Source organism: Nicotiana tomentosiformis, chromosome 8, assembly GCF_000390325.3.
Source record: "Nicotiana tomentosiformis chromosome 8, ASM39032v3, whole genome shotgun sequence".
Lineage (NCBI taxonomy): Eukaryota > Viridiplantae > Streptophyta > Magnoliopsida > Solanales > Solanaceae > Nicotiana > Nicotiana tomentosiformis.
In genome coordinates, this window is record NC_090819.1 from 92,552,697 (window position 1) to 92,575,393 (window position 22,697).

General features: G+C 36.7%; 1 pseudogene; it reads left to right on the forward strand.

Moving 5' to 3' along the window:
* The first annotated feature begins 10,097 nt into the window (after positions 1–10,097).
* On the forward strand, positions 10,098–15,305 carry LOC104099363 (histidine decarboxylase-like; annotated as a pseudogene).
* Positions 15,306–22,697: the final 7,392 nt, after the last annotated feature.

Here is a 22,697-nt window from a genome sequence, read left to right on the forward strand (position 1 = left end):
TTTCAGTTTGCCTGGTTTGTGTCAACGCAGGGTCTTCTCTCGAATGCAGAGGAGTAGAAGTGCAAACAACCTCATTCCTCTTGATCCAGAAATCGAACGAACACTACATAGAGTGAGAAGGGAACACGAAGCTAGAACGAGAATAGAAAGAGAGTTGGACATCGCAGTCCAACCACAGCCAATAGATATGGCAGGCAATGAAGAGCGTCCGGTAATTGAAGCCGCAAGGCCCAATCTTGCGAATATGACTCAGGCTATTGTGAAGCCTGATATCACTGGGCATTTTGAACTCAAACAGTACATGGTACAGCTGATTCAGTCCACAGGACAATATGTGGGTCTATCTCATGAGGACCCGCAGAGGCATATTCAGAACTTCTTGGAAATATCTAGGCTAATTAGCGACTAAGTATGAAATTTGACAATTTGGTTAAGTTAAAGCTGAAGAGAAGTTAATGAAACTCTAGGATCAACCGTAGCCACGGTTGATTCGTAACAGATTACGGATTTGTTATTCGCAAATCGTTGGACCAGCCTATAGCGTACTTTTCTCGAAATATTATAATTTATCAAGAACCATACCATACCAACCGACGAACACCCTATTCAATAGATTTTTTTCAGATCCACCACTCCATTTCAGGTTCTCTTATAGTAGTAAACTAGACGGATTTAGCCCGTGTAAAGCACGAGCCCAATATTTCATACTTTTAGGTAGCAAACTTCTTTCACTTTTCAATCCTCTAGTTGGTTTAAGCGATGACAACAATTCAGAATATTGATGATTTATATTCTTATATAATTGGCATTATTTTCAACCAACATACTCTCGTAGCAAGGAAGTCAAGTAAACGTAACAACAAGTGATAACTAAGTATGATAACTTGGACAGTGAAATAAACCTCAAATGTAAAACATTCTTTATTTACAATTAGGTAATGTAAATTCAGAAGTCTCAAACATGAAGACACAAAAAATGAATGTCCATTTTAAACATAAGAGAGGATTGATTAAACATTGACATATTTAAATTGAGCAAAAATAAATATCCATTTTAAATTCATATTATTATGTAGTGCGTTATATTTATTGACCATAATATGCCACAAAACGACATAGTCCAAAGTGCCAATCTCTGCTCAGGAAAACAAAGACATTACCATAAAAAGCAATCAGAATAATTGACAGGACATAAATGCCTTACTGACCTTTGAGTGTTTAGTTCACAAAGACTTTTTCTATTCCCATTGATTTCCTTTAATACCACTGATTGCTAACAAATTGACACAAAATAGTCAATGAGCATAAGCATATGCAAAATCAGTTTTAAAAAAAGACTAAGACTCAAAAAATACTACAATTTCCTTTAATAAATTTTATTTTTTCCATTCAGTCCAGCGGTGATGGAGGATGAAAAATAAAAGGGAAAATCTCACGAACAATACCTCATTGTAGATCACTCAGATTTCTAAAATGTTGCGACCTCTCAAAGAACATCTTTGAGGCCGTCTAGACAGAACCAAGAAATTTGGCACCAGATATTCAAAATAAAATATGCATAAGTAGAATTAATTAAGAAAAGAGCTTAATGCACAAGATAAACATCGAAAACTTCTATTGCAATAAGCGGTGCAAATATAATCTATGGAATTCGAAGAGAAAAAGGAAAAATTTCCAAATAGGGAACACTTACATGTAAGTCATAAATATATGCACCAGTGCTAACTATAAGTCCAAATAGTTAGATCAAAACTCATTCCATTATTAAGCAATTAGCAGAGGTGTTGATGGTTTGTTCTGTCTCCATAAAACAATAGCAGCCAAGAAAATTCTTCCATGAAATTGGTAACTGTTAAGAGATCTCAAAAAAGAAAAGGAAGGAAAGAAGATTGCAGAGAGAAAAAAGAAGAAGATTTGAACAGTTGAGCTAGGGTACTATGACCGTGTCAGAGTATGCAGTCCAATTCAGTAATTTGGCTAGGCATGCACCAGCCTTGGTTGCTACTGTTCGAGAGCGGGTTCGCCGATTTATTGAGGGGCTCCACCCTAGTATCAGATTCAGCATGGCCCGAGAACTGGAGGTGGACATCGCATACCAGCAGGTGGTATCAATTTCTAGAAGATTAGAGGGTATGCAGATCCGAAAGAGAGAAGAGAGGGAATCTAAGAGACCTCGAGATTTTGGCACGTACAACAGTTCTCGTGCCCCAGCTACAGCTCGTCAGGGTAGGGGTTATGGGATTCGCCCTGTTCATTCAACACTTTCAGCCGCCAGTGGTACTCCGGCCACTCCTAGGCCCCAGGATCCCTATTATGCACCGCCAGTGTCTAGTGTACCTCATGTACATGGTGCTTCCTGCGGTCATTCAAGTCGATCAGGCCTGAGCCAGTCACAGAAGCCACATCCTCCGAGAGCTTATTTTGAGTGTGGTGAAACTCGTCATATGGTGAGGGATTGCCCCAGACTTAGGAGGGGTACGCCTTCACAGATCTCTCAGGCCCCACCTATTCCACAAGTCCCTCAAGCTTCTCAGGCCATGATTACTACACCAGCTGTCACTCCACCTGCACAGCCAGCTAGAGGAAGAGGTCGGACAGGTAGAGGTCGCCCTAGAGGGGGAGGCCAGGCTAGATATTATGCCTTTCCTGCTAGCACGGAGGCAGTTGCATTTGATTCTGTTATCACAGGTATTGTTCCGGTATGTCAGAGAGATGCATCAGTCTTATTTGATCCAGGCTATACTTATTCTTATGTGTCATCTTAGTTTTTCCCGTATTTGGGCATATCCCATGATTCTTTGAGTTCTTCTGTTTATGTATCTACGCCCGTAGGTGATTCTATTATTGTTGACCGCGTGCATCAGTCGTGTTTGATTTTTATCAGTAGTTTTGAGACCAGAGATGATTTATTATTGCTCAGTATAGTGGATTTCGATATTATTTTGGGCATGAACTGGTTGTTTCCCTATCACGTTATCCTTGATTGTTACACCAAGATGGTGACATTGGCTATGCCAGGTCTACCGCGGATAGAGTATAGAGGTACATTAGATTATGTTCCTAGCAGGGTTGTTTCATTTGTTAAGGCTCAACGAATGGTTGAGAAGGGGTGTGATGCATATCTGGCCTATGTGAGAGATATTAGTATTGATAATCCTATCGTGGAGTCAGTTCCGGTAGTAAGGGACTTTCCCGATGTATATCCAGCGGATTTTCCTGGTATGCCACCACACATGGATATTAACTTTGGCATGGAATTGTTATCGGTCACTCAGCCCATTTTTATTCCACCATATCATATGGCCCCGGTAGAATTGAAAAAATTAAAAGAGCAGTTATAAGAGCTGCTTGATAAAGGCGTCATTTGGCCCAGTGTATCGCCTTGGGTGCTCCTGTCTTATTTGTGAAGAAGAAGGATGGTTCAATGCGGATGTGTATTGATTACCACCAGTTGAACAAGGTTACAGTGAAGAACAGGTATCTATTTCCACGTATTGATGACCTATTTGATCAGCTTCAGGGTGTCAGGGTATTCTCAAAAATTGACTTGCGTTCAGGCTATCACCAGCTGAAGATTCAAGAGCCAGATATCCCGAAGACTGCTTTCAGGACTCGGTATGGTCATTACGAGTTCCTTGTGATGTCTTTTGGGCTGACCAACTCCCCAGCAACATTTATGCATTTGATGAACAGTTTCAGCCTAATCTTGATCATTCGTCATTGTGTTTATTGTCGATATTCTGGTATACTCCCGGAGCCGGGAAGATCATGAGCAACACCTGATGATTGTGCTTCAGACTTTGAGTATACTCCCGTAGCCGGGAGGATCATGAGCAACACCTGATGATTGTGCTTCAGACTTTGAGAGGAAAGAAGTTATATGCAAAATTTTCAAAGTGTGAATTCTGGCTTGATTCAGTGGGATTTTTGGGTCATATAGCTTCGTGCGAGGGGATCCAGGTAGATCCGAAGAAAATTGAAGCAGTGCAGAGTTGGCCCAGACCATCATCAGCTACTGAGATCCTGAGTTTTCTTAGCTTGACGGGGTATTATTGCCGATTTGTAGAGGGTTTTTCTTCTATTGTTGCACCTATGACCAAATTGCCCCAGAAGGGTGCTCCGTTCAGGTGGACCGGGGAATGTGAGGAGAGCTTTCAAAAGCTCAAGACAACTTTGACTACAACCCCATTATTGGTATTACCTAGAGGTTCAGGGTCTTATAGTGTGTATTGTGATGCGTCGCGTATTGGTCTCAGCACAGTGTTGATGCAAGATGGTAGGGTAATCGCCTATGTGTCCAAACAGTTAAAGATACATGAGAAATATTATCCGGTCCACGACCTCGAATTAGCAGTTATTGTTCATGCCTTGAAGATTTGGCGGCATTATTTATACTGTGTCCATTGTGTAGTTCATACCGATCACCGGAGTCTACAACATCTGTTTAAATAGAAGGATATTAACTTGTGGCAGCGGAGGTGGTTGGAGTTGCTTAAGGATTATTATATCACCATTCGCTATCACCCCAGGAAGGCCAATGTAGTGATTGATGCCTTGAGTCGTAAGGCGGAGAGTTTGGGCAACTTAGCATATTTACCGGTAGCAGAGAGGCCTTTACCCTTGGATGTTCAAGCCTTGGCCAATCAGTTTGTCAGATTGGATATTTTCGAGCCAAGCCGAGTTTTGGCTTGTGTGGTTTCTCAGTCTTCTCTTTATGATTGTATCAGAGAGCGTCTGTATGATGACCCACATCTGCTTGCTCTTAAGAACACGGTTTAGCCCGGTGATGCCAAGGAAGTCACTATTGTGGATGACGGTGTATTACAGATGTAGAGCAGGCTATGTGTGCCTGATGTAGATGGTTTGCATGAGTTGATTCTCCAGGAGGCTCACAGTTCGCGGTACTCGATTCATCCAGGTGCTGCGAAGATGTATCAGAATTTGAGGCAGCACTATTGGTGGAGGCAAATGAAGAAAGATATAGATGTGTTTGTAGCTCGGTGTTAAAATTGTTAACAGGTAAAGTACGAGCATTAGAGACCGGGCATATTTCTTCAGAGACTTGAAATTTTGGAGTGGAAGTGGGAGCGTATCACCATGGACTTCGTAGTTGGACTCCCACGGACTTTGAGGAAGTTCGATGCTGTATGGGTCATTGTAGATCGGATGACAAAGTCCGCACATTTTATTCCAGCCGGTACTACTTATTCTTCTGAGAGGTTGGCTAAGATTTATATCCGCGAGATTGTTCGCCTTCACTGTGTGCCAGTGTCCATCATTTCAGATCGGGAAACGCAGTTTACACCACAATTTTGGAGAGTAGTGCAGTGAGAATTAGGTACACAGGTTTAGTTGAGTACAACATTTCACCCTCAGACGGACGGACCATACGAGCGCACTATTCAGATATTGAAGGATATGCTAAGTGCTTGTGTCATTGATTTTGGGGGTTCTTGGGATCAGTTTCTGCCACTTGTAGAATTTGCTTACAATAATAGCTACCAATCGAGCATTCAAATGGCTCCGTATGAGAATTTATATAGGATACGGTGTCGATCTCCGGTGGGTTGGTTTGACCCGGGTGAGTCTAGGCTATTGGGTACTGATTTGGTGTAGGATGCTTTGGAAAAGGTTAAATTGATTCAGGATCGACTTCGCATGGTGCAGTCTAGACAGAAGAGTTATACTGATTGGAAGGTATGTGATGTTGCTTACATGGTTGGGGAGAAGGTTCTGCTTAAGGTTTTACCCATGAAAGGTGTGTTAAGATTTGGGAAGAAGGTAAAGTAGTCCTAGGTATATTGGGCCTTTTGAAATACTTAAGAAGCTTAGAGAGGTGGCTTATGAACTTGCGTTGCCGCCTAGTCTATCGGGTGTTCCTCTAGTATTTCATGTATTGATGCTCCGGAAGTATGTCTGGGATCCGTCTCATGTTTTGGATTTCAGTACAGTACATTTGGATGGTAATTTGACGTATGATGTGGAGCTGGTGACCATTTTAGACAGGCAGGCTCAAAAGTTGAGATCAAAGAACATAGCTTCAGTGAAAGTACAGTGGATAGGCCAGCCAATCGGAGAAGATACCTAGGATATTGAGCGAGAGATATGGAGCAAATATCCACACCTATTTGAGGCTCCAGGTATGATTCTAAACCCGTTCGAGGACGAACGTTTGTTTAAGAGTGGGAGAATGTAACGACCCAACAAAATAGTTTTGAGTATTACAGCCCCGTTCCCCCATTTACTTCTAAATTTGTACTTTACAGTTGTTATGAGACGTACCGGGGTAATTGGTTCAGGTCCGGTGAGGTTTTCAAATAAATTGAGACACTTAGTCTCCAAAATAAAAACTTAAGTTAAAAAGGTTGACCGGATGGTGGCTTATGTGTAGACGACCCTGGAATAGAATTTTGATGGTTCTAATAGCTCTGTATGATGATTTTGGACTTAGGATCATGTCCGAAAAAGTTTTTGGAAGTCCGTAGTTAAATTAGGCTTGGAATGGCTAAAATAGAAATTTAAGTTTGAAAGTTTAATCGGGGAGTTGACTTTTTGATATCGGGGCCGGAATCCGATTCTGAAAAATGAAATACCTCCGTTATGTCATTTATGACTTGCGTGCAAAATTTGAAGTCAATCGGACATGATTTGATAGGTTTCGGTGTCGAATGTAAAAGTTGGAATTTCTAGTTCCATTAGGCTTGAATTGGGGTGTGATTCGTGTTTTTAGCATTATTGGATGTGATTTGAGGCTTCAACTAAGTTCGTATGATATTTTGAGACTTGTTGGTGTATTTGGTTAAGGTCCCGGGGGCCTCGGGTGAGTTTTCGATGGTTAACGTATTGAAATTTGGACTTAGAACAAAGCTGGAAACTTTCTATCATCTGATGCAATCGCACCTGTAGAATTTGGCTCGCAGAAGAGAGTGTGGGAGTGCAGAAGCAGAAGAAGGGAGAGTGGAGCAGTGGCCGCAGGTGCGGAGGAGAATTCTGCATCTGCACGGCCGCAGATGCGAACGAAGGATCGCACGTGCGCATGGGATCGCAGAAGCGAGTCCATAGAAGCGAACTCCTTGTCCGCAAAAGCGAAGGCTGTCGCAGAAGCGGGAGATTCACCGCAAAAGTGGAACCACAGATGCGGTTAAAAATTCCACAGAAGCGGAACCTCTGGGCAGTGTACAAAAATAAAGGGTTACGAGTTTTTGTTATTTTTGGACATTTCCAACACAGTTTTGGGGCGATTTTCAGAGAGAATTTACGGGAAAACTTGAGGTAAGTTACTTGTGATCATTGTTAGTCAATAATATTGGATTATCGTTGAGTAATTCGACTAGATTACATGTTTTTGAGGTGAAATTAGAGGATTTGAGCCTAGGGATTTCAAAATAAGAATTCCAGATTTGGAGGTCGAGTTGATATCGGAATTTGGTAAATATTTTATGGTTGGACTCGTGGTTGAATGGGCGTTCATATTTAATAACTTTTGTCGGGTTCCAAGACGTGGGCCCTACGGGCGATATTTGAGTTAAATTTTGGATTTTTGTTGGAAAATTTGTATTTTCATATGGAATTTATTCCTATAATTGGTATTGAATAAATTGAATTAATTATGACTAGATTCGAGCTGATCGGAGTTGGAAAATCGAGGAAAAGGCATATTGCTTGACTGATTGAGCGTGGTTCGAGGTAAGTGGCTATTCTAACCTTGTGTGGGGAAATTTCCTTTGGATTTGATACTGTTGTAACATTTTGTGATATGTGAGCGTCGTGTACGCGAGGTGACGAGTGCGTACACAGGCTAAATTTAGAAATATTGATTCTTGCTGAGTAGTTTTCTTTTAAATTCTTTAACCAAGTTGCTTTAGTATATGTAGTGATAATGTTTAGCCTAGTATCACATGTCTACATGCCTTAACTCTTACTTACAATATGTGCAACTTGCGTAGCTGAATTACATATTTTTCTTGATTTGATTTAAATCATTAACTGTGAGATTCTTGCTGTAAATTCGTTGTTTTCTTCGGATATCTGTTGCATATTTACTTTGGGACTACGATGCGGTTCCTCAGGAGATTCCCCTGTACTGCATATTTACTTTTGGGCCTACGAGGTGGTTCCTCGGAAGATTTTTCTGTACTGCATATTTACTTTTGGGACTACGAGGCGGTTCCTCGGAAGACCCCCCTGTACTACAAATTTACTTTTGGGACTACGAGGCGGTACCTCGGGAGCGCCCCTATTGTGTACCTCTAATTGTTGTGTTGTTATCTTTCTGTAAATTTCGTTTATTTCTCAGTCACTTCATTACCCTTTTATAAATTTTTGCCTTATTTATTATTATTTTCAGTAGGGCCTGACCTGACATCGTCACTACTCTACCGAGGTTTGGCTTGGCACTTAGTGGGTACCGATGTGGTTTACTCATACTAAGCTTCTCCACATCTTTTTGTGCATATCCAGGTACTTCCTATCAGACCAGATATCAGTAAACTAACTGTACACGGAGACTTCAAGGTACATCTGCCAGCGTCCGTAGACCTCAGAGTCCCCCTCTATCCTTATTATGTTGTCTTCCTGATTTCTCTTTAGACTTTAATGTTTTGAGACACTTAATAAATTCTTAGAAGCTTATGATTTATTTCTACCGGGTTTTGGGAGTCAAAGTTATTTGACTGCAGTTTTAAATTTATTTCATATGTTGAAAATTTGGCTTCCGTTTTATTTTATGTATTTCTTCAAAATTTGTTAGGCTTACCTAGTCTTAGAGACTGAGTGTCATCACGACCTCCTACGGAGGGTGAATTTTGGGTTGTGACAATTGTTATGAGTTATTGTTGGCTATTGGTATTGGAATCTGACCGTTGTCCAAGTTCGTCACTGTTTTCAACCTAAGGTTATGTTTGTTACTTATTGAGTACATGAGGTCGGTTGTATTCATACTACACTTCTGCACCTTGTGTGCAGATTTTGGATGCTGATGTTGCTGTGCATGGTGGGAGCTGGCCCTGAAGATGTACCTGCGTTCCGGTCATAACTGCCTCTTGTTCTTGGTAGCTTTATAATTATTAATCTGTTCATGTATATTTTAAACAAATGATGTATTTTTTTTCATACAGCTTTGTAAACTCTAAATCTTAGAAACTCATGATTTGTACTATCAGTCCTTGGAAATTCTTTGTATAAAAGTTCAGTTGTGTTATCTCTTAATGAATCTCATTGATATTAGATTGCTTCTAATTGACTTACCTAGCGAGTTGGGGTTAGGTGCCATCACGACAAGTTGGATTTTGGGTCGTGATACTTGTAGGCTTAAATACATTATGACGGTTACGTGGATATAAGACTTTTAAAACTTGTGATTTTAAATATGACATAATATTTCTATGGTTATAAGAACTTATGTAAAATAGAAACTTCAAGTCAAATTATTTCTTAATTTTAAAATGTATCACTCTCTCTTGAATGGACTAATAATAAAATCATGTCATTCTTTAAACGGATGGAATATTATATATTGGACGATTTATGGTAGGCCGAAAGACGAGTTTAAAGATTTTCTCCAAGATATTTATGCCAATGAGCGCAACGTACTATTGAACCAATTACCTCTTTGCGACAGTGACTTAAAATACTCTCAATTTGCCCCTTTAGAATTTATCATAAACTATGAACCTATACTAATAGTATGATATCAAGTTAATTACCAGCATAAGGGACGAAGTAAGAAGGTTACTAATACTTTAGTTCAAATCGTATATTTATATTTATAAATTTATTAAATATATACAAAAATTAAATTCAGAAATCAATTGCTAATATCTAATATTAGTCCCCTAAAATTCAGAACTCAAAAATTTTAAATTCTGATTTCAAATGTAACATAAAAATTTTACACATCTTCCCTCTCTCTCCTAGCGGTGAAAAACATTTTTTACAAAGCTCGCGTGGAGGAAAAATTGGACCAATAACTATAGAGGCACGTTTTTCATTTCCTTGGAAGATATTTTAATTTCCTTTAACGTCCCCCACCCGACAGAGGACAAATTTAAGATTTCATCAAACAAAAGTTAAGAAGGGAAAGCAACTTTCATTGGTTATAAATTGGAGGAACCAAATGAAGTGAGATGCGCAAAAACTTCATCTCTTTGAGACCATTCTGACTAATCCCAATAATTTCAGAAAGAGACATCTCTTTAGCTCTAAGAATGGGATTTGAAAGGGTACGTAATATTCATGTTCAATTTTTTTCTCTAGTATTTTCTTTTATACTCAAGTTCAAAGACGAGCCAACTCACTAGTATATTATTTTATAATAAAATTAACCTAATACTCATTTCATTTCAAATCATAAAAGATTTTTTTAATTGAAATTTATTCTTTTGTGTTTATGAGATAGGAGTTTGACATAATGATTGTCCCAACAAAAGGTGAAATCAACGCGTCACCGCCACCACGGAAGAATTTGAGTCTCAGTGTGATGGAACCTGATGGTAAAGATATTAAGACGTCTTCGCAAGAACTGGACAGAATTTTGACTCAATATATAGAGACATTGTCCCATCGGACAGAATATCATATAGGTAAGTATATGTTTAGTGGCGTTTTCTATAAATATATAGCTATCACTTTAACTTTTATACACAATTTAACAAAATAAAATTAAAAGACTAGTAAGCTATGGTCTGTAGATTGAAGGCTAAATATCTTTGGATAGAAGCGAGATCAACAACTATAGCTGCATGAAGCCATGAAGTATGATAATGTTCTTTGCTATCCCTCCCGAAAGGGATAACATATATATCCACAGAAAAGAGACATGGATATCCTAATTTGGCTTTAATTTCCGTAAGTGCTTACCTAAACGTAGAGTAATGCAATCACTTTAATTAACACATTTGCTCATCAAAGAATTTCTTGTTTGATTTTCCGTTGTTAGAATTCAATATAACTGGACAGTGAATTGAGTTCCAAACTAAATATTTTTATACTTTTAATGAATTTTTTAATACAAATATAAAATTTATGTGAAAATTACTAAGTTCACGTAAATCCATAACTTTTGCACCAGATCCGCCCGCGGAGCTCTCTCTTCATCAGGGTGGACACATAGGAAATTAAAGTTTTTCATGTTTATTCAACTGTTCCTTGAATTACTAGAACCCTCTCTTACCATCATAGCGTATTTGCCTATAATTGAAGGATATTTTTGGAATAAAAAAATTTAGCTTTTAAAATGAAACAAGGCATGTGATATCTCATGAAAAGATAAAGTGTGACAAACTTTTTCAGGTGAGAGGAGTATTAAATATCTACCCCATATTTTGTCACCCTAACTACCTTCTCCCACATGCCACAATAATGATGTGCCTAATTCTCCACACGTTTCTAATAGTTTGTGTTCCACAATTTGTATATATACATGTACTACTTTTAGTTATGTGTACTTCCGACAACTAACAGTACCAATGCCAACTAATGGGTACTCATTCATGCAATATATTTTTGAAGTCCATTAAGTATTAATTATTAAAAAGTAGGGATAGTATATAAGATTCTCCGAATTTGTCTTTCCTGCTCAAACTTTTATAGTATCTCTATTGTTGTTGAAAGTGAATTTAATACCCCTCAAAGCTGATTTGGCAAAGAATATATTATCACATTTTTATATGCGCTTGAAAGGTAAAAAAAATATTAAAAAATAATTAAACTATGCACGTGTTATCTTTTAATTGGATGTTATCAATTAATTGCACTTAAATATTTATTATTAAATATTTTTTGCATTGTTTATTTTCTTATTCTTTTTCTTCTTTTATTTCTTTTTCTTCTTTTTCTTTTTCTGTTCTCTTTTATGTTCTTCCTTTTTCCTCTTTTCCTCTCTTCTTAATCCCCACATATTTTCTTTCTTTATTTTCTTTGTTTTCTTCTTATTCTCAAATTCCAAATCAAAAGCTCACACCTTAACTCTTTAGTTTGTCCAAACTTCACCTAACTCCTTTTCTTCTCCTTAGTTATTGCTAGTCTACTACTACTCCTTTTATTCTTTCACCGTATTCCTTAATTAATATTAGGTACATATTTAATTCTACAAATGTCATTATTAAAGGCAACCCAATTTCTACTCTCTTTTTTCTCTTCCAATTTCTGATACCCATTAGTTCATATTTTTTAGACCCAACAGTAATGCGTTCTTAATTTTAGCTCTGAATATGTTGCCTTTTTTCCCCCACAAAAAAAATTCGAATTTGGTAATGAAAAGAAGTAAAAGATGATAAAATATGAAAGTAAATGGATTGTATTGTTGATTTTTGAAGCTAGTTGGACGATCTTCAATGGCAAAAAATGGTTGAAAAAAATTGGACGGTGATTTATTACAATTTGTAGTTGTTTAAAATCTGAAAATCTTTTTAATTAAAAATGGTCCGATGGTTGCTCTCTGTAGGAGTGGGCGTTCGGTCGGTTCGGTTTTAAGAAATTCGGTTCGGTTATTTAGTTTTCGGTTTTGTAAAATTAGTAACCGAAACCGAACTGAAATAAGTTCGGTTCTGTTCGGTTTAAGAAATTCTGTTCGGTTTATTTCGGTTCGGTTTGAACATTATCATATTGGGCTCTCTCTATGTAATAATTGGACTGACGAATTTGTTGGTTTTCTTTCAAAATTTCGGTAAATTAAACTGAAACCAACCGAAAATTTGTTGGTTTGCTAATAATTCGATTTTTCGGTTAACCGAACCAAATAAACTAATAACCGAAAACCGAACCGAAAAACTAAAAATTTAAAATTTTAAACTGAAACCGATCGAAAAAACCGAATAACCGAAACCGAAATAAAAATATTTTTGGTTCGGTCGGTTTTTTCGGTTCGGACCGAAATATGCCCACCCCTAGCTCTCTGTAGGGAGTTGTGAATTGGACAAAAATGGTGAAGGGTGTGAAACTATTGAGTTTTAGGGATAATGGTTGTTTGGAGTATTTTCGGGAAGGGGGTGTGGTTATTGTTGAATTAGTCTAGGAAAAAAAAAAGTAAAAATCATGCAAATGACTCGTGTCAGCGCGTGTTTACACAGCTAAGATAAAATCTGGTTTTCAGCTTTGAGGGAGTTATTAAATTTACTTTGGCCAACGATAGGGAGGTACTAGGACACTCGTAAAGATTGAGTAGAAAACTTATTTATCTGGACAAGTTCAGGGAGTATCTTACGTATTATCCCTAAAAAATATGTAGATTATTAGTTAATTTCGTACTTGTGCCAAAATTAATTTTACAACGAGAAGTATAGAAACTATTTCAAGAATAATGTAAACAAAACCTTTTAGTCATACTTGTTCTCGAAATATTTAAACTTAGCCTCTTTAAATGGGTTCTTTACAGGTTATCCAGTTAATATATGTTACGAGCATCATGCTGCTTTAGCTCCACTTTTGCAATTCCACTTGAACAACTGCGGAGATCCCTTCACTCAGAACACTGTCGATTTCCATTCAAAAGATTTTGAAGTTGCTGTTTTAGATTGGTTTGCGCAACTATGGGAAATTGAGAAGGATGAATATTGGGGATACATTACCAATGGTGGCACAGAGGGAAATCTCCATGGTCTTTTGATTGGGTAGGCATCACTTTCCCATCTCCATTGATAGACAGTTTCTTCTACTTCCAATTTAAGAGTCCACCACTTGAGGAGTTGATGAGGTCTAGTATTATATATATATATATATATATATATATATATATATATATATATATATATATATATATATATATATATATATATATATAACTTTGGCCTGAAGATTTATATAATCGATCCTAACTTATTTGGGACAGAGATATAATTGTTGTTATAGAATAGTCTGACAGACCTATTTTGCACTTGGAGACATTCTACAATATTTATACTTGATCTAAAAAAAGAGTTAATGTACACATTTAGAGACCTCATATTCAAAAGATGTATTTCACTTTTACCATTTCAATATTATTTGTGCAGAAGAGAGTTACATCCCACTGGGATAATATATGCATCAAAGGATTCACATTACTCGATTTTTAAAGCAGCAAGAATGTACAGAATGGAGATAGAGACCATCAATACTTTAGTCAATGGGGAGATTGATTATGCAGATTTGAGATCAAAGTTACTTCTCAACAAGAACAAACCGGTCATCATCAATATCAATATTGGTAAATATTATTATAAGATCCTTTATCTTCCAAACTTCAATATATGGTCAAGTAATCTTCCCATTCACATACGTGGAGTACTACTACTTTTAACAATAATTTAGGAACTACCTTCAAAGGAGCTATTGATGATCTTGATCTGGTCCTACAAATACTTCAAAAATGTGGTTATTCCAATGATAGATATTACATCCATTGTGACGCTGCACTATATGGGCTAATTGTCCCATTTATCCAACATGTAAGATTACTTTATAGAAAGTGACCTAGTTCTCTATTATATTTGACAACAGGTGAAAACAATTACCTTCAAGAAGCCAATAGGCAGTGTTTCAATTTCAGGCCATAAATTCTTGGAATGTCCAATGCCTTGTGGCATTCAGATAACAAGGAAAAGTTACATTACTAGTCTCTCAACAAAAATCGAGTACATTGCTTCCGTTGATGCTACAATTTCTGGTAGTCGAAATGGCTTGGCACCAATATTCTTATGGTACAGTTTATGCATGAAAGGCCGTGCCGGATTGCAACAAGATGCCAAAATGTGCAACGAAAATGCTCAATGAGTCTAGCATTATCGTTGTCTTTGAACGACCTAATGACCCTAAGTTCATTCGTCATTGGCAACTGTCTTGCACAAGAGATATGGCACATGTTGTAGTCATGCCGGGCATCACAACAAGAGAAACAATAGACAGTTTTTTCAAGGATTTAATGCAGGAGAGGGAAAAATGGTACCAGGTTGGAACAACTGTGCCTCCTTGCCTAGCAGATGATATTGGTTCTCAAAATTGTCTTTGCTCCAAACAGAAGATGCATCATTGAATTCCTTACAAGACGAGACTTGGAACGGTCGTAGATTTGGAGTATGCTTTTATGCAGAGGTGGTTCAATAAAATTGGTGATATAACGCCAAACTTTTAATAAATAAAAGATCTTAAACTTATTTGTGTTTAATCTTTTTGAGAAAAAAAGTTGGTTTTCTGCTTGAGTTGCATTATCATCTTATTCAACTAAAATGGGACTTGTTCATATGTAGAACACTCTCCCATATTGTTTGATTCTTCTTTTGTTGTTTGTTATTAATTTATTAAGAGCACCTCTTGAGACTATTAAATTTCAATTTTTCTTTTTTTTTTTTCTTTTTTTTTTCTTTTTGAGTAATATATATATATATATATATATATATATATATATATATATATATATATATATATATCGTTCACCTTTTTTACCCTTCGTATAAATATTCTGTGTTGGATAAAATTGTAAAATAGATATTTAGTGTTTGTTTTCTTATTAAAAAAATTAAAATTTTCGTAAGATTTAAAAGGAAATGGAGGAAGAGAATGAGTAGGTTTCAAACTCATTAAGATCGATTCATATCACTTTAGGAGGGTTTTTTCCTTTAAGTACGTAGGTTAAAAAAGGAATAAAGAATCACAATTAATATTTTTATTTTTTTTACTTAACTAATATTTAGGATTTTGAGATCTACTATGAATTTTCCACTATGACATTTTGTTACTCCTATTTCTTTTCAATGCAATTAGATATTACAATCTCCCACGTAAGGAAGGCACTAAAACAAACTCCTAATAGAGTTCTATTTTCAGAAAAGATTCATATTCATATGAAGCTATATGAATGGCCAATAAAAAAATTTTGGAACAAGTTTTCCATTGAAAATAACCAAGATGAACTACTTCACATAACACTATATGCGGTTGTATTCAGATGAACTAAGCATTCCGTCTTACTTTAATTGTATGAGTTAGCCGCTTTATCATTGTTTCCTTAAGTACGAATATTAGTCTTTCCCGAGGCCAATGATTTTGATACTTTTCCTGATGTGCCAAAAAAAATCAGAAAATAATATCAAATCTCTATCATCACCATCATTGTATGTGATTGTATTTAAGTAGTGTTAATTTTGAATTAATCATCTGGGTATGTTTGTATTTTTAGTCCTGATCTTTCTTCTTTTATGTATCTATTCTTCTATTATTTATCTTCCTCTAAATTATCTATATTATGAGTTTTCATTCACAAGAGTTTTTCGAATAAATTTGAGTTGGAAATTTTTATTGCATTGTACTGCCAATATATATGATGAGTATGGATTAAATTAACTCTTATTTATTTTATTTTATTTTATTATTTTTTGTTGATTAAGGAGCACAGTTGATTAAATTTGAGTTGAAATTTTTTATTCTTTAAATTTTCAAGGGTAATGACAGGACCAATCACCTTGATTAATATGTTAGTATATTTTTGTCAATTGTCAGTCAATTCTTATAGTATGAGAGTATTTGAGTTATAAAAGCTCAACGGTGTCTATAGGTGAAATGAAATTTAGGAAGCTTCAACTGTTTTTTTTAAATTCCAATTTTAGTTTAAATGAGGATCAATTTGTTCCGGCACAACATTTAATATTTAGCTCATAATTTATGATGATCCAAAATGTCATCTTTAAATTTAATAATTAATTATGTATTTTAAGACCTATAAAAGAACTATTTATCACTACTCGACTTGCGTGTGTAGTCCGTATAATTTTCCGAAAAGTTTTTGTGTGAAAAATGGATTAAAATGTGAAATAGAGCTTTCAAACTCAAATGAGTTGACTTTGATCAACCTTTTGAGCAAACGGACTCGGATCAGTGTGTTGACAGTTCCGGTATGTCCGTATCGTGATTTGGGACTTGGGCGTATGCCCGAAATCGAATTCCGAGGTCCCTAGCCCGAGATATGGAATTTTGATGAAAAATTAAAAGTTTGAAAGTTTAATAATTTTTAAGAAATTACTGGTATTGGATTTATTGACACCGGATCCGTATTTTGGTTCCGGGACCGTTATAGGTTCATTATAATATTTATGACTTGTCTGTCGAATTTGGTGAGAAACAGAGTTAATTTGACGTGATTCGGACGTCTAGTTGTAAAAATATAAGTTTTAAATTTTTCTTGAAAATTTCATTCTATTTGGGGTTCAATTCGTAGTTCAAGAAGTTATTTTGACGATTTGATCGTGTAAGAAAGTTCGTATGATATTTTAAGATTTGTGTGCATGTGTTGGTTTGGAGCCTCGAGGGCTCGGGTGAGTTTCAGATGCTCAACGGGTCATTTTGGACTTAAGAAAGATGACAGATTTCGGGTGTTTTATTACAGAATATTTACTCATCGCGATTGCGTGAGGTCGTTCGCGATCGCGTAAGGTAAGCAGAGAGGCCAGCCAAAGTTGTTCTTCGCGTTTGCGAATTTGAGGACGCGATCGCGCAGGGTGTGAAGTGGTGCTTCGCGAACGCGTGGCCAAGGTCGCGTTCACGTAGAGTTAAAGAGGCTAAAGCTGAGCCACACGCTTTACTCATCGCGTTCGCTTAGAGTAAATTTCTGGGGCAACAAAGTAGAGCTTCGCGATCGCGATTAAGAAAAACTGGGCAGCCAAAAATATGCTTCGCGATCGCGAAGCATTGTACGCGATCGCATAAGGTAAAATTTGGGCAAACAGAACTTAAGTTCTAGAAAATGGGATTCGTCCTCCCATTTTCAACCAATTCCAATTTTTGAGCTCGGGTAAGGCGATTCTTGGCCGATTTTTACGGGAAAACATTGGGGTAAGTGTTCCTTATCCTATATTGATTATATTTAATGATTCCATACTCATTTATATCATGTATAAGAGGGATATTTACAAGTTGGAAGTATCCAGGCTAATTAGCGACTAAGTATGAAATTTGACAATTTGGTCAAGTTAAAGCTGAAGAGAAGTTAATGAAACTCTAGGATCAACCGTAGCCACGGTTGATTCGTAACAGATTACGGATTTGTTATTCGCAAATCGCTGGACCAGCCTATAGCATACTTTTCTCGGAATATTACAATTTGTCAAGAACCATACCATACCAACCGACGAACACCCTATTCAATAGATTTTTTTCAGATCCACCACTCCATTTCAGGTTCTCTTATAGTAGTAAACTAGACGGATTTAGCCCGTGTAAAGCACGAGCCCAACATTTCATACTTTTAGGTAGCAAACTTCTTTCACTTTTCAATCCTCTAGTTGGTTTAAGCGATGACAACAATTCAGAATATTGATGATTTATATTCTGATATAATTGGTCATTATTTTCAACCAACATACTCTCGTAGCAAGGAAGTCAAGTAAACGTAACAACAAGTGATAACTAAGTATGATAACTTGGACAGTAAAATAAACCTCAAATGTAAAACATTCTTTATTTACAATTAAGTAATGTAAATTCAGAAGTCTCAAACATGAAGACACAAAAACTGAAAAGTAAAATACATGCCATGTAAATCAAACCTCCCAAACATTTAAGTTGCAAAAACAAAAGAAGCGAGTTTAAACCAACATCGGCGGCTAATAAGCATGAGTTGAGATGAAAAAATGTCTAGAGTTGGTGGTCTCATTACAGATTTCTTTACAACTTCTCAATAAAGAGAGTTTCCATCTTTTTGACAGGCCGTGCATCTATTTTAGCTCTTTGGAAAAAGCTAAAAATAAATATATCTCTTGCACTACTACATCTCTTCAACTTAAATGAACAAAGGAAAATAACCTCATGTCAATTATCATACACTATGTAATAATCTAATACACAACATCATAATTATACCCTGTGGCTATATTATTGACATATATAAGGATCAGAAATTTACAACCATGCTATTGCCGTGCTTTTTAGTGAACAAGCACAATATGAAAAATAAATCTCATAAAATACAAAAGTGACTTTGCTACATTATTTCTATAACTCAGCTGACCATTTAAGTAATTAATTCCTCCATCCACAATAAAAAATCAATTCAAAGAGTATAACTTTATTTTTCCATTAAAATAAGAGAGGATTGATTAAACTTTGACATATTTAAATTGAGCAAAAATAAATGTCCATTTTAAATTCATTTATTATGTAGTGCGTTATATTTATTGACCATAATATGCCACAAAACGACATAGTCCAAAGTGCCAATCTCTGCTCAGGAAAACAAAGAAGACATTACCATAAAAAGCAATCAGAATATTTGACAGAACATAAATGCCTTACTGACCTTTGAGTGTTTAGTTCACAAAGACTTTTTCTATTCTCATTGATTTCCTTTAATACCACTGATTGCTAAAAAATTGACACAAAATAGTCAATGAGCATAAGCATGTGCAAAATAAGTTTAAAAAAGAGACTAAGACTCAAGAAATACTACAATTTCCTTTAATAGTTTTTATTTTTTCCATTCAGTCCAGCGGTGATGGAGGATGAAAAATAAAAGGGAAAATCTCACGAACAATACCTCATTGTAGATCACTCAGATTTCTAAAATGTTGCGACCTCTCAAAGAACATCTTTGAGGCCGTCTAGACAGAACCAAGAAATTTGGCACCAGATATTCAAAACAAAACATGCATAAGTAGAATTAATTAAGAAAAGAGCAAAATAGATAAACATCGAAAACTTCTATTGCAATAAGCGGTTCAAATATAATCTATGGAATTCGAAGAGAAAAAGAAAAAATTTTCAAATAGGGAACACTTACATGTAAGTCATAAATATATGCAGCAGTGCTAACTATAAGTCCAAATAGTTAGATCAAAACTCATTCCATCATTAAGCAATTAGCAGAGGTGTTGATGGTTTGTTCTGTCTCCATAAAACAATAACAGCCAAGAAAATTCTTCCATGAAATTGGTAACTGTTAAGAGATCTCAAAAAAGAAAAGAAAGGAAAGAAGATTGCAGAGAGAAAAAAGAAGAAGATTTGAGCAAGAATTGAGAGAAAATCATACCATAAAATAAAAATCATAACAGACAGATACAAGATGAATAGAGTAAAATTATTTTTGAAAGAGTGATGATTCTAGACTTGGTGTGTTCAAATGGTGAAATTGCAGACCAAGATTGGGCACGCTAAAAATACATGACTGAGCCTAGATAATTTAATGAATATTCATTGGTCCATTAAGTTGGTTACTGTAACGACCAGACCGGTCATTTTGAGAGTTGTAGCCCCATTTTCCCATTTACTTCTCATTTTGTACTTTATAGATATTATGTGACGTGTCAGGGTAGTCGGTTTGGGTCCGGAGAGATTTCAGAATGAAATGAGACACTTAGTCTCAAAGTTGGAAGTTTAAGTTGAAAAGGTTGACCAGATATTGACTTATAAGTAAATGACTACGGAATAGAATTTTGATGGATCTGTTAGATCCGTTGGGTGATTTTGGACTTAGGAGCATCTCCGGATTGTGATTTGAAGGTCTATAATTGAATTAGGCTTGAAATGACGAAAGTTAAAAATTTGAAAGTTTGACCGAGAGTGGACTTTGTGGTTACCAGGCTCGGATTAGAGTTCCGGTAGTTGGAGTAGGTCCGTTGTGTCATTTATGATTTGTGTACAAAATTTGAGGTCAAAAAGATGATTTAATAGGTTTCGGTATCGTTTGTAGAAGTTGAAATTCTTTAGTTTTCATTAGGCTTGAACTGAGGTGCGATTCATGTCTTGATGTTGTTTGAGGTGATTTGAGGGCTCAACTAAGTTTGTATCGTATTTTAAGACTTGTTGGTATGTTTGGTTGAGGTCCCAGGGGTCTCGGGTTGATTTCAGATGGTTAACGGATCGAAAATGAGACTTATTGCATTGTTGAAGCTAAGGGTCTGCTGGTGTAATCTCACCTGCGGAGCTTTGATCGCAGGTGCGGGCTATGTTGCGCAGGTGCGAGGGAATTACCGCACATGCGTGGCCGCAGATGCGGCACTGGAAGCTCGAAAGAGGAAATGGAGATGGGAGCTGGGCCTGTAGAAGCAGCTTGGTGGCTCACAGAAGCGAGTCCGCAGGAGTAGAATCATGGGACGCAGGAGCGGAGGAAGCCGCAGAAGCGGGAGTGTGGTCGCTTCTGTAACACTGCAGAAGTGAGGTAAGTAGACGCAAGTTTGAGGAGGCCTTGGCAGTGTATTAAAAATGAGGGTTCCATGTTTTTCACCATTTTAAACATTTCAAGCTCGGGATTGGGAGATGTTTGAGAGGGATTTCAAGGAGTTTCTTGAGGTAAGTCCCTTGTGCTCATTTTTAATCAATAATCTTGTTTCCTCATTGAATTTTCCACCTAGTTTGTGTGTATTTAAGGTAAAATTTGGGAGTTTGAGGCTAGGAATTTTGAGGCTCGTGGTTGAATGGGCTTTCGGATTTTGTGACTTTTATCAAATTTCGAGACGTGGGCCCGGAGGTCGGCTTTTGAGCTGACTTTTGACTCTTGATTAATAACTTAGTATTTTCTTATGAAATTGATTCCTTTAGCTCGTGCTGATTGTATCGAATTATTTGTGGCTAGATTCGAGGAATTTGGATGCCGATTCACGAGGAAAGAGTGTGTTGGAGTAGGGATTTGCACGACTTGAGGTAAGTAACAGTTCTAAATTTGGTTATGAGGGTATGAAACCCCGTATTATATGTCATGTGATTGGTTTTGAGGTGACGCACATGCTAGGTGACGGATGTATGTGCATGCAACGTACTAATTGAGACTTGGTCAATTCTATGAAACTGTGTAGTTGAATAATTTGTTGTTATATTTACATTCTCCATGTATTAGAGAAACTGAATTGCAAATCATGTTAGAAATCATATTTAGACTATATGTTGGCACTGTAGGGATCCACAAAGACCGCAAACGTGTTAAATTATCTGCTAAATAGTTATTTTGTACTTAGTGACAATTTTACTTGCATATCATACCTCAGTTTCTACTGTTCCTTGTTGATACATTATTGTAACGACCCGGCCGGTCGTTTCGAGAGTAATAGCCATGTTTCTCCTATTTCTGCTTATTTTTGTGCTTTTCAGCTATATTATGATGTATCGGGTTAGTTGGTTAGATTTCGGAGTGGTTTCGGGGTAGTTTCAGAGTGGATTGAAACACTTAGCCTCTAAAGTAGAAGCTTAAGTTGGAAAAGTCAACCGGATATTAACCTATATGTAAATGACCTCAGATTTGAATTCTGATGGTTCTATTAACTCCGTTAGGTGATTTTGGACTTAGGAGTGTGTCTGGAATGTGATTTGGAGGTCCGTGGTAGAATTAGGCTTGAATTGGCGAGATTGGAAAATTAGCAATTTTTGGTCGGTAGTGAAAAATTTGGTATCGGGGTCGGAATGGAATTCCAAAATTTGGAGTAGGTTAGTACTGTCATTTGTGACAAGTGTATAACATTTGAGGTCATTCGGACGTGGTTTGGTTGGTTTCGACATCGGTTGTCGAATTTGAAAGTTTTAGAAGTTCTTAGGCTTGAATCCGAGGGTAATTTGGTGTTTCGATATTGTTTTCAGTGATTTAAAGGTTCGACTAAGTTTGTATGTTGATATGTCACTTGTTTGTATTTTTGGTTGAGGTCCCGAGGACCTCGGGGTGATTCCGGGTGGTTAACGGATTTGTCGAAGTTGGAAAGTGTACCTGAAGCTGCTGCTATTGCTATATCCGCACCTGCGGAAGGAGGAGT